The 10,534-nt window shown below is 34.0% G+C and overlaps 1 long non-coding RNA gene across 1 annotated transcript; it reads left to right on the top strand.

Moving 5' to 3' along the window:
• Positions 1–1,715: 1,715 nt before the first annotated feature.
• On the top strand, positions 1,716–8,258 carry LOC127866644 (uncharacterized). The gene is made up of 4 exons (XR_008043060.1): positions 1,716–1,851; positions 2,385–2,447; positions 3,623–3,697; positions 8,141–8,258. It is a non-coding gene; the product is annotated as an uncharacterized LOC127866644 (long non-coding RNA).
• Positions 8,259–10,534: the final 2,276 nt, after the last annotated feature.

The following is a 10,534-nucleotide window of genomic DNA, read 5'->3' as shown; positions in this document are numbered from 1 at the left end:
CGTGTACCGAGCGATTGACGGGTTAGCCTAAACGTTGGTTGTTGCGGTTAATAACTTACGGTTAAGTGTTCCTATGCGTATGAATTAAACCACGAGACTTGTTGCCCATCTGATTTCATCACATTAACAAGTATAAGAACCATCACAGAAAATTAATATTCATATCCTTGTAACACCATCTAGCTTTACTGATGTTATCAGTCCACTCATCACTCAAGCCTATTGCTCCTATTACTACACAACTAGGTTTGTGTTTCTCTGGTTGTTTTGTTTCTAGAAAGAAGAAAGGACACCACATAAACCAACGGTTAGCACGTGACAAAACGTGTCTAGTATATTTATTTACATCAAGTCAGTATATATATATCATTTTCAATACGTCAAATGTCTAGAAATCAACAAGGAAGTCATTTTAAGTAAATATAGAATGGAATCTGATTCAACAAAACAAACAATTTGACACCAAGGTGTCATTAAATAATTTTTTGTTTGAAGAAATTTGTCAATGTACATGTATACATCTTTCATTCGTTTTAAAAAAGTTACCATTAGAGCTGTATCACACGTACCAACATCGAAAAGTTTTCAACAGAGGTGTGTTTTGTGTTCGAATATTGAGTACACTATGTTTTCAATCAAGAAGTATTCTTTAATATCTAAGAAAGTTGCAATATCATCTGTATACACAATACTATTTTGTTTATGGGGCTATTGCCTTCTGCAATTCGCCCCAGAGGTAACATTATATACGTAAACCAAAGAAAGAAGTCCGTTACTGCATCCAGCCACTTTGCATCTCCAGATTCTGCATTTGCAAGCAAAATAGCTCCGATCGGATAATTAATGCGCCACAAAAAACACTGTGACGAAGTACATCGGTATTTTCTGTTGCAAAAAATGACCAAACAGAAGTTTTCAAAGCTATCGGAAATTCTTTGATTTTTTTAATTATACGTTTAGCGGAGATTACTGTGTCCGCCGTCTGCATTAAATAATGCCGCAATATAGATTTCAACCGGGGAACAGTCAACTTGGTAACTAGGTGGCTCTTCCTACCGGAATTTGCGACAGTATCATCAGCAACAACGATTCCTTTTTATCATTTGTGCAGTTTTACAGAACTTCTATAGTTGTTTTGAAACAAAAAATAAATGTTTGGGATTTTGGAATTGATCCAATGCTTTTTTAATGTATCCTGCCTGGGAAATGACTGTTTTCTAAATTGGGAAATGTCTGTCGGCGATTCTGGGACAAGGTTGGGTACCGATTGGGACTAAGACATTTTCTCTAAAATAAAAGTTTTCCGGGCTTTGTACCTGAACGCTTGCAGATATTGAACTGATATTTGGTGTGTGAGTCTACCAGCATGACTAACAGATCATGTTTAAGTTTCGTTCCGGTCCATTGATTTTTGACAGAGTAACAGCCCTTGGACTTGCATTTTTTCTTTAAAGTAACAGTTTTCATTACTTTTTTCCTTAACGCTAGCAGATATTGATTTTGATGTTTGGTTTGTGCCAAGCATTTCACATTTAAAAAGCTGCTTTGCGTCTACAAAGTGCAGTAAGGGGCATTGAGTTTCACTAACACAGCTCTTGTGTAAATTATTATTTGTTCATGGATTTTAAAATGAGCCTTTTTGCAGTTTTTATCATTTTTTCATAATATATTTTAGATGAGAAGCACACTGATGGATCTTGGCGAACTCCCCTTAATATTGTGGATGGATAGTCAACAAAACGAAACGGGGGACCATACCACCAACAGACCATCTGTTTCTCCACAAGATGACCTTCATCAAGTATATAGCCATGTTTCCTGAAGGACTGCTGATAATGGACCTCAAAGCAGGTGATGTTTTGACCAAATATATTCTTATTATTAAATCTCTGATGACATTACACCCAAACTTTGCCTTACATCGGTCAATCTGTATGTCAATTAGTCCATCTTGCTTTTCGAAAACCTGGATCCTGTGATACCCCTTTCATATGTTGTATCTTGGCTGGTGAAACTTGGCATGTTGATATGAAACATATTGCAAACACCCAAAGGACTTTGTTGAAATGACACTTCAAAACGTAAGAAATGGGGAATGCTCTAACTAAAGCATGTAATAATAAGAATATGTGTTTATTTGCATTGAGAATTTTTCATGATATCATCATCGATAATTGTAATGCGAGTCTTCTTTTCTGACAAATTCGCGTATTGATATCGGACAGCGCCCAATTGACTGGTTAGAGCATTTGTATGAAAACACGCAATTAAGTCAGGAAAATGACCCTTGTTATTACACATACTTAAACATGTTACTGTCTAATATTATACTATACCACAAAATACTATGATGTCCTTTTTATCGATTTATGTCTGAATGTCAGTTTGATGTGCAAACAGTGGAATGCCCATCAAGAAGACAAGCAATTCAGGAGATGTCATATTTGGTAAGATGATGGGTTTTTTTTATTCATTGGTATACTTACATTAACTATGATAAATCTAGGTTTCTGTAATCCCATGTATCTGTTGGTAACATTTTAAACAAGGGCTCCTGATATCGAACCCGGGCTTGGACAACATTAAATTAAGTTTAATACTTTTAAGATTATCATTTGCATTTAAGATATCCTGTACTAAAAATTAAAACTCTTAAAAACTTTGGTGAGAATGTGGAAATTGTTAGTTTTATCATTGTCTCACAAGGTTTTCAATTGTCGTGGGCTGAAAAACGCAAATATGCATGTACAGGAACACAGGTCAAAATGGACACTCAAATGCTCGGAAATTGCAAGGAATAATTAAGTTTGGCGGGTTCAACTCGAGCCACTCGCAATTTTTGGTAAGCAGAAGTTTTTCAAGGCAAATGGAATGTAAATATGTTAAAAATGGGATTTTGAAATAAACTTGTGCATACAATATAGCCTTCATATAGATTTTTTTTATAGAAAATCTAAGGTTAAGAATTATTTCAACTTAAAAAAAAATCCTCTTATCTAACTAAATGCAAGCTTTAACATGCAGACATATTCTGACAGATTATCTTACAATTGTTATGCCCCCAAAGGAGGGCATATAGTGATCGCACTGTCAGTCTGTCCGCCACACTATGCATTTAAGATTCGAAAAAAACTCATAACTTCCATGTCGCTTCAGATGTAACATTCATATTTGGTATGCATGTGTATATGGACAAGGCCTCTCCATACGCACACTCATTTTGACACTTTTGACCTTTTACTTAGGGTCCGCGTTTAGGTTTCGAAATATGCGTTAAGGTTTCGAAAAATGCTCATAACTTCTATCAAAGCGTTTATCGGGGGCATATGTCATCCTATGGAGACAGCTCTTATTTGTCAATGTTTCAACAGACTTTGCAAACAGATGCCATAAGAGCTATCCAGGTCCTCGTGTGCATCTTGTTTTTGCGATTTGCTAAAAAGAAATAAGTCATGAGCTACCAAATAGTTTAACTTGCATTTGCATATTTACATTTTGTCATTTATGTCACCGAGCTCATGCTTTCAATTTTGACCAATTACAAAATTACTGGACATTGATTTAATACAGTAAAGGATTAAATAGTATAATCATTTTAATATGTATTTTTATTGTTTCTTAGGTGAAGTTGAAATGGACAATGCATCTAATGAGGAACTTTTGGTTTGTTTGAAAAACTATGAAGACAACATTAAAGGTAAATATGCTTTTTAATCAAATAATCGGGGGTATATTGTTTTTGGCCTGTCTGTCTGTCATTGTATGTGTATGTCTGTCATTGTATTTGTGTGTCCCAAAACGTTAACCTTGCTCATAATATTTGCAATATAGAAGATAGCAACTTTTTATTTGGCATGCATGTGTATCTCATAGAGCTGCACATTTTGAGTGGTAAAAGGTTAAGGTCATCATTCAAGGTCAAAGGTCAATTAAAAAGGTCAGATACCTACTGGGGGTATAGTGTTTTACAAACTTAATCCAAGGAACATCTGAGTAAAGTGTCATTCAAATAGATTTAGTGCTTAGCGTGGTGGCTGTGATCTTTATGACCGTTTAAAACCGACTCGGTACAAGGCAGAAGTAATCCAATGATATACAAACCAAGCGAAATGGATGGAAAGGACTCACACAAACATGTAAAATGGCAGGGAGCCTCATATTTCTTGGTTTAAGGTGCACCTTGAAACCTATTGGTGGCATCTTTTACTGGAGAAATGTGTCTTACCTGTAATACCATCATAGAAGAACAAGCATAATTATGCTTGAGCAGAATCTTAATACATATAAACATGTTTCTGAAAATCATGGAGGATAACAATAACAATAGCTACATCATATAATGTTGACAGCCTTCCTTTCTTCCATCTGTTTTCTTCAAAGAAAACGTGATTGGTTGGCATGGCATCAAGGTGTATAGTATTTTAACGACCAAATTTTTTTTAGCAAAATCGCCCCACCAGTACTTTGAGTGCTTTGATTATATATACACGCCCGGTAAACCAACGTATGACTACCCAATAAGGATACGCTTAAAATCATAAGTTGTACTTCCGGAGATTCATAAATTGACAGGAAAGCTATCAAAATGAAACATAAGGAGGGGGGTCGTTTTGATTTTCTCACATATTTGCTCTACTTGGAGGCCTTTCTCCAAAAGCTCAATGCTATTCGACCGCATACACATTTTATATGGTAAATTTGTATCTAAAATAGCTTATTCTTTGAATCCGTTTTGACATCGCTCTCCGGATGCCGACCTAGATAGACATGGTGGTAAGCTTTTCGCATTTTCATCGAAATTCTTTATCGTAACAGTCGGATATTTTATCCATGTTGTCATATTTAAAAACAAAACGACAACTAGCTCAACATTATTTAGAATAGTTGCATACTCTGTTAATCTTGATATCAATAAATATAAAATAAATGTTGAATTCATACTATATTTTTACATTATCTTTACGCAATAAATTAACTCTATAAAAGATTGCCTGGATAGATTTTAAGGACCAATCTTGCTGAGTCTAAACCTGGTTTATGTCACAAAACACTTTTGTTCGTGAAGAGAGGTGACCTGTATGTTGCCTATGACTTACACATGTTTTTGCAGCATGTTTTAACCATTATAGTGAAAAGTCCTTCAAACCTAAGAAATAATTGGCTTTCATGTATATTGCTAGGTCAGTCCATTATTATATTGATGTAATAGAAACGGTATGTACTGCAAAAATGTAATTAATATAGATCTTGGTGTTGCAACCAATATGGAGTTCGAGAAGCGATCAGGATGTCCAAGGTTTGCTGCGTTTATCAGAGCATTCAAAAGACCTTTTGACACAAAGACACAAAGTACTAGTTCTATCAATGGATATCTAAATAAGCTACTGTCATTAATTGAAATCAAGATTAAATAAATTGGTGGAAACTTCGTAAAAACGCGCAACAAACTCCATTTTGTCAATTAGTTACAACTAACAGCTTCGAAGTCTTCGTATAAAGACTTAATTTCAGTCTAATACCCCAATGACTACAATTAACAAAGGCGGTGACACCGACTTAATAATTCAGTTTTTTTTTATAATTTTGTAGTTTGGTTTTATTACCTGTATTATATAAGTTATGGGTTACTTTTAGACTCTCACTGTTCCTCTATTCATGCTAAACAGCCCAAATCTCCGTCACACAAATCTATTTACTCAGCATACAATTGCTATTTGCTCAGTATGTGGACTATGAAATCGTGAAGATGGATAAATAGATGCAAATCTGTACTCAGCCATTAATGGGCGATGTAGAAGAAACGATTTATGAAGCACATTACATCTCTACATTTTCTCAATATCACATTGAATGAATAGTCAATAATGATTTGCTTTGAACTGTTAACGTGATGCATTATTTTATTTACAGGCAAATTGATGATATTCAATAGATGTTATTTTTAGCTCGGCTGTTTTCGGAGAAAATCCGAGGTATTGTCATAGCCAGCTCGTCAAGGTTTTGAACATTGGCTCTAAAATCAAAGTGCTTCCACCTACAACGTTGAAACTTCATATGTATATGCACTTTGATGAGTTCTACACGCCCCACCCATATTGGGGTCACTAGGTCAAAGGTCAAGGTCACTGTGACCTCTTAAACAAATTCTGACAAGCTTTCATTTCTTCAAAAATGCACCAGCAGCCGAGCGTGGCCCCCGTTATGCGGTGCTCTTGTTGCATGTAGCCTTGAATGAACGTGATTTGATCAAGGATAAAGATCCTGATATGCATTTACAAATAAAAAAATTCGTAACATAAACTCGTTCTAATATTGTTATCGTTTGCATGATATGATGCAATTTATTTTTATTTTCTGACATTTCTTATGCAAAATCTCCAAGCCAATGTCAAAAATAAATTCTAGAAACAACGATGAACCGTCGAATCGTCTAGTAATTGCAATAGATATAACTTTACAAAAAGTGGGTAGAATGACCATGTCGTGTTTTAGCGCAATAGTGCAATATATAGTTTCTTTACGAAGCTTACACTATCGATTTGCTTTATTAATTTAAATTAGATCGGGATGCTCATGTTTACTTTCAAACCGGTGTGAATTCTTGTACGAAGATAATTTCGTATAAGGACTTGCAGGATAAAACATCAAGTCCGATTCTTCTTTAGACTTTCAACCTCCTTTCTAATTGTATCTAGATATATGATTCCGTTCAGTAGAACGCAAATTGCCTCCAAACATTCCAAAGCATAGGTAATATTTTCACATATTAAGTGTTGTTGTTTTTTGTTTATAACATCGTTGCATCGTAATAATTGCCGACCATATTGAAATTGGGAAATAACTAAATGTGTTTTTTATCACACAATTAAAACGTCAATTACTGTAAAAAGATAATTTTCTTATTAAGATTGTATTGCGCTACACAATAGCTAGACTGATTACAAAAAGAAACAAACCCACCTCAAGACCAGGAAAGCCATGCTATTTTGCACAGACTTTTTAAAATTAAAACCTTGTTTATATTGATTTTCCATAGGTAAATGCATGCAAGATGAAATTTGGCTATGAGCATGTACATTGTTCCAGAATTTAGAATTTTGAACTTTTTTAGTTAAAAATGGATCAAATATTTAATCCCAGTATATCTTTATGACGCCGTAGTGTGTGTTTTCATGAACATTGTGATTATTTTTAACAGCCGTGCTAAGGTTTATGCACAAAATTATAGTCTGTTCAATTTTCTATCGAATTATGTCCCTGCTTAATTAAATAATAGTTGGCTCAACTTTCTGTCAAAATATGCTTCTTTCAATTTCATTAAGTACAAGGTATACATATATATATACAAATGTGCATGCTAAGCATACCATCAGACTAAACGTGTCTTCTCCAATTGATTTCAATACATAAAACGAAGCAAAGCTAAAAAATCTTAACGCTCCGAGGAGATATACACGTTCTATCCATGAACGCAATTTACTGATCATATGAAGCATACGCTAGCAGATAAGGAATTATAAGAGTACAGCAGATATTGTGTAATTTAATGCGTCCGATCAAATATTTCGTCCTGCAGTCAATGTTGTTCGTATAATACCAGTTTATTAGCATACCGGTTGCGTCTCGGTCAATATGACATTTTAACATTGAATATCAGATCATATTAAAAGAATCGCTAGTCAATAATTGTATAGTATTGCATACGAGATGATCTTACAATTTTGTTAGGTGATTTTAACACGGATGTATCATGTAGAAAGTCTTATCCTCTTTTACAATGTTTAAAATCTTTTGTTGATATGTTCCATTTTAAACAGCTTATTTGTAATCCAACCAGATTTGGAAACACTAATTCTACTATTATTGATCTGATCTTAACTTCAGATAAGGACAAAATTTCACAGTCTGGTGTAATGCATACTTCTTTTAGTGACCATTTTGTAATATTTTATACCAGGAAATCTGCCAAGTCATATATCGGTACTCATAATACTGTTAATTTAAGGTCTTTGAAAAAATACAATAAGGAGAAATTTCAAGCTAGTTTGTTATCAACTGATTGGACTCCTGTTTTGTCAAGTGACAGTGCAAGTGAAGCTTGGGATATTTTTAAGAAATTGTTTATTTCTGTTATTGATAGCATAGCTCCTGTGAAGCAAGTCAGATTAAAGCTAAGGAATGAACCTTGGATGGACTCAGATATTTTGCAGGCTATAAATGAAAGAGATAGAGCTTTCCACACATATCAAGTTGACAAGTCTGAAATAAGTTATAACACTTTTAATAAATTGAGAAATTCTGTTCAAAGTCTTGTTCTTGGTGCTAAGAACAATTATTACAAAAGTACCCTAGAAGAAAACAAAAATAATTCTAATTCTCTATGGAAAATACTTAAATCCCTTGGCTTGCCTTCAAAGAAATGTTCTTCTACTCCTAATGCAAATATATGCTTAAAAATAAATAACAGTATTTGTTTTGAAAAGAAATGTATTGCTGAGACATTTAACAGCTACTACACAACAGTTGCTTCTGAACTTGTTAAAAAACTTCCAAAAAAGGTATACACATATGGTTGTAGTTTTATTTATTCATTTTACAGTAGTAAAGGGGTTCATCCTAATAATTATTCCTTTCACTTGTGACTGAGAGTACAGTCTTGAAATACTTAAATTCACTTAGTATTAAAAAGGCCACTGAGTTGGATGGTATACTTTCTAGGTTTGTAAAGGATGGGTCTTCTATCATCGCTGCCCCCCTTGCTCATGTCATTAACTTGTCACTTATACAAGGGGTCGTTCCTGATGATCTTAAGTCTACAAGAGTTGTCCCTCTTTATAAGAAGAATGATAAGCTTTGTGTTGGTAATTACAGACATGTCTCTATTTTAAATATCATTTCAAGATACTTGAACGTGTTGTTTATGACAAGGTGAAAAGTATTTTCAAGATCAAGACTAATTTTATAAATATCAGTCTGGGTTTAGGAGAGGTTTTTTCACCGACACATGTCTTATTCACTTATCTGACTTCAATAGAGGTGAAAATGATAAAGGTAATGTTGAAGGCATGGTTCTTTCAGACTTACAGAAGGATTTTGATACCGTGGATCACTCGATACTTTTAATGAAACTCCGTGCTTCTGGTCTGGGAGATGATATAACGATGTGGTTACAGTCATATTTGTCTGACTGGAAACAGCTTGTTGATGTGTCTGGCACCTTTTCATCGTCAGAAAACATTTCCTAGGGTGTCCCCCAGGGCTCCATTCTTGGTCCCTTGTTATTTTTAATCTACGTAAATGATATGTCAGCTGTTGTTAAACATAAATTACTCTTGTATGCTGATGATTCTGCCATTTTAGTTTCGGATAAAAGTATATCTACGGTTGAGAAGATGCTTAGTGATGATCAAAAGCAAGTCAGTGAATGGTTAATTGACAACAAACTGTCATTGAACCTAGGTAAGACCGAATCAATTCTGTTTGGTTCACGGCAGAAACTCAGGTCACAATCCTTTTTAAATATTTCATGTGATGGAACACCCATTTCATCTACATCATAAGTCAAGTATTTAGGGGTTACAATTGATCAAAATTTGTCTTTTATTTCTATGGCAGGGTCAGTCACCAAGAAGGCCAATGCAAGGTTAAAGTTTTTATATCGAAAAAAGGAATTTTTATCCACAGATACTAGAAGGCTACTAGTCATGTCTTTAATTCAGTACCACTTTGACTTCAGTTGCTCTGTTTGGTACACTGGTTTAACTCAAATGTTAAAAAACAAGTTACAGGTCACCCAAAATAAACTTATCAGGTTCATATTAAATTTACATCCTATGTCTCACATAGGTAAAGAACACTTTACTAGACTAAATTAGTTTCCTATTGAAAGTCGAGATAAACCAGATCACACTTTGTCATGTTTTTTAAAATTGGCTCTAAGTTGGCTCCGCTATATATGGGAGATAATTTTACTCAGTAATATTCACAATAAGAATACTAGGTTCAGAGTTAGAACACAGTCAGACTCACCTAATACCGATCTAAACATGCATGATTGCAATAGGTATGCTATTCCAAGGGTCAAGGGTTCTGGCAAAAAGACATTTGCTTTCAATGGGTGTACTCTCTAGAACTCTCTTCCTCAGCATATCAAAGATACCAAAAGTATTTCATCTTTTAAACACAGTGTTAGGGAGCATTTTTTAAGCCAGATAGATTTTTAATATGCATCTCTTTAAGATTGCTTACTGTTGATTTAATTTGAATGTTAATATAGATAAATTTATTGTGTTTTATCTAGTTGCTTTATGATTATTCTTTAGCATGGCAAATAATTTTATGTAAATTTTTAAACACTTACATTGTGATAACTTCTTAATAATGTCTAGTCTAGAACTTATCAGAATATATTCTATTCATTTAGGCTAGTGTAACTTAAATATGTCATATGTCTTTCATTATTATTTACTGTGATATTACTATATACTGTGATATAAAACGTTGTCTCCTATGTCATACAATATGATAACTAAAG

The sequence above is a fragment of the Dreissena polymorpha genome, chromosome 2, assembly GCF_020536995.1.
Source record: "Dreissena polymorpha isolate Duluth1 chromosome 2, UMN_Dpol_1.0, whole genome shotgun sequence".
Classification (NCBI taxonomy): Eukaryota; Metazoa; Mollusca; class Bivalvia; order Myida; family Dreissenidae; genus Dreissena; species Dreissena polymorpha.
This window is presented reverse-complemented; position numbering and strand designations above follow the sequence as displayed.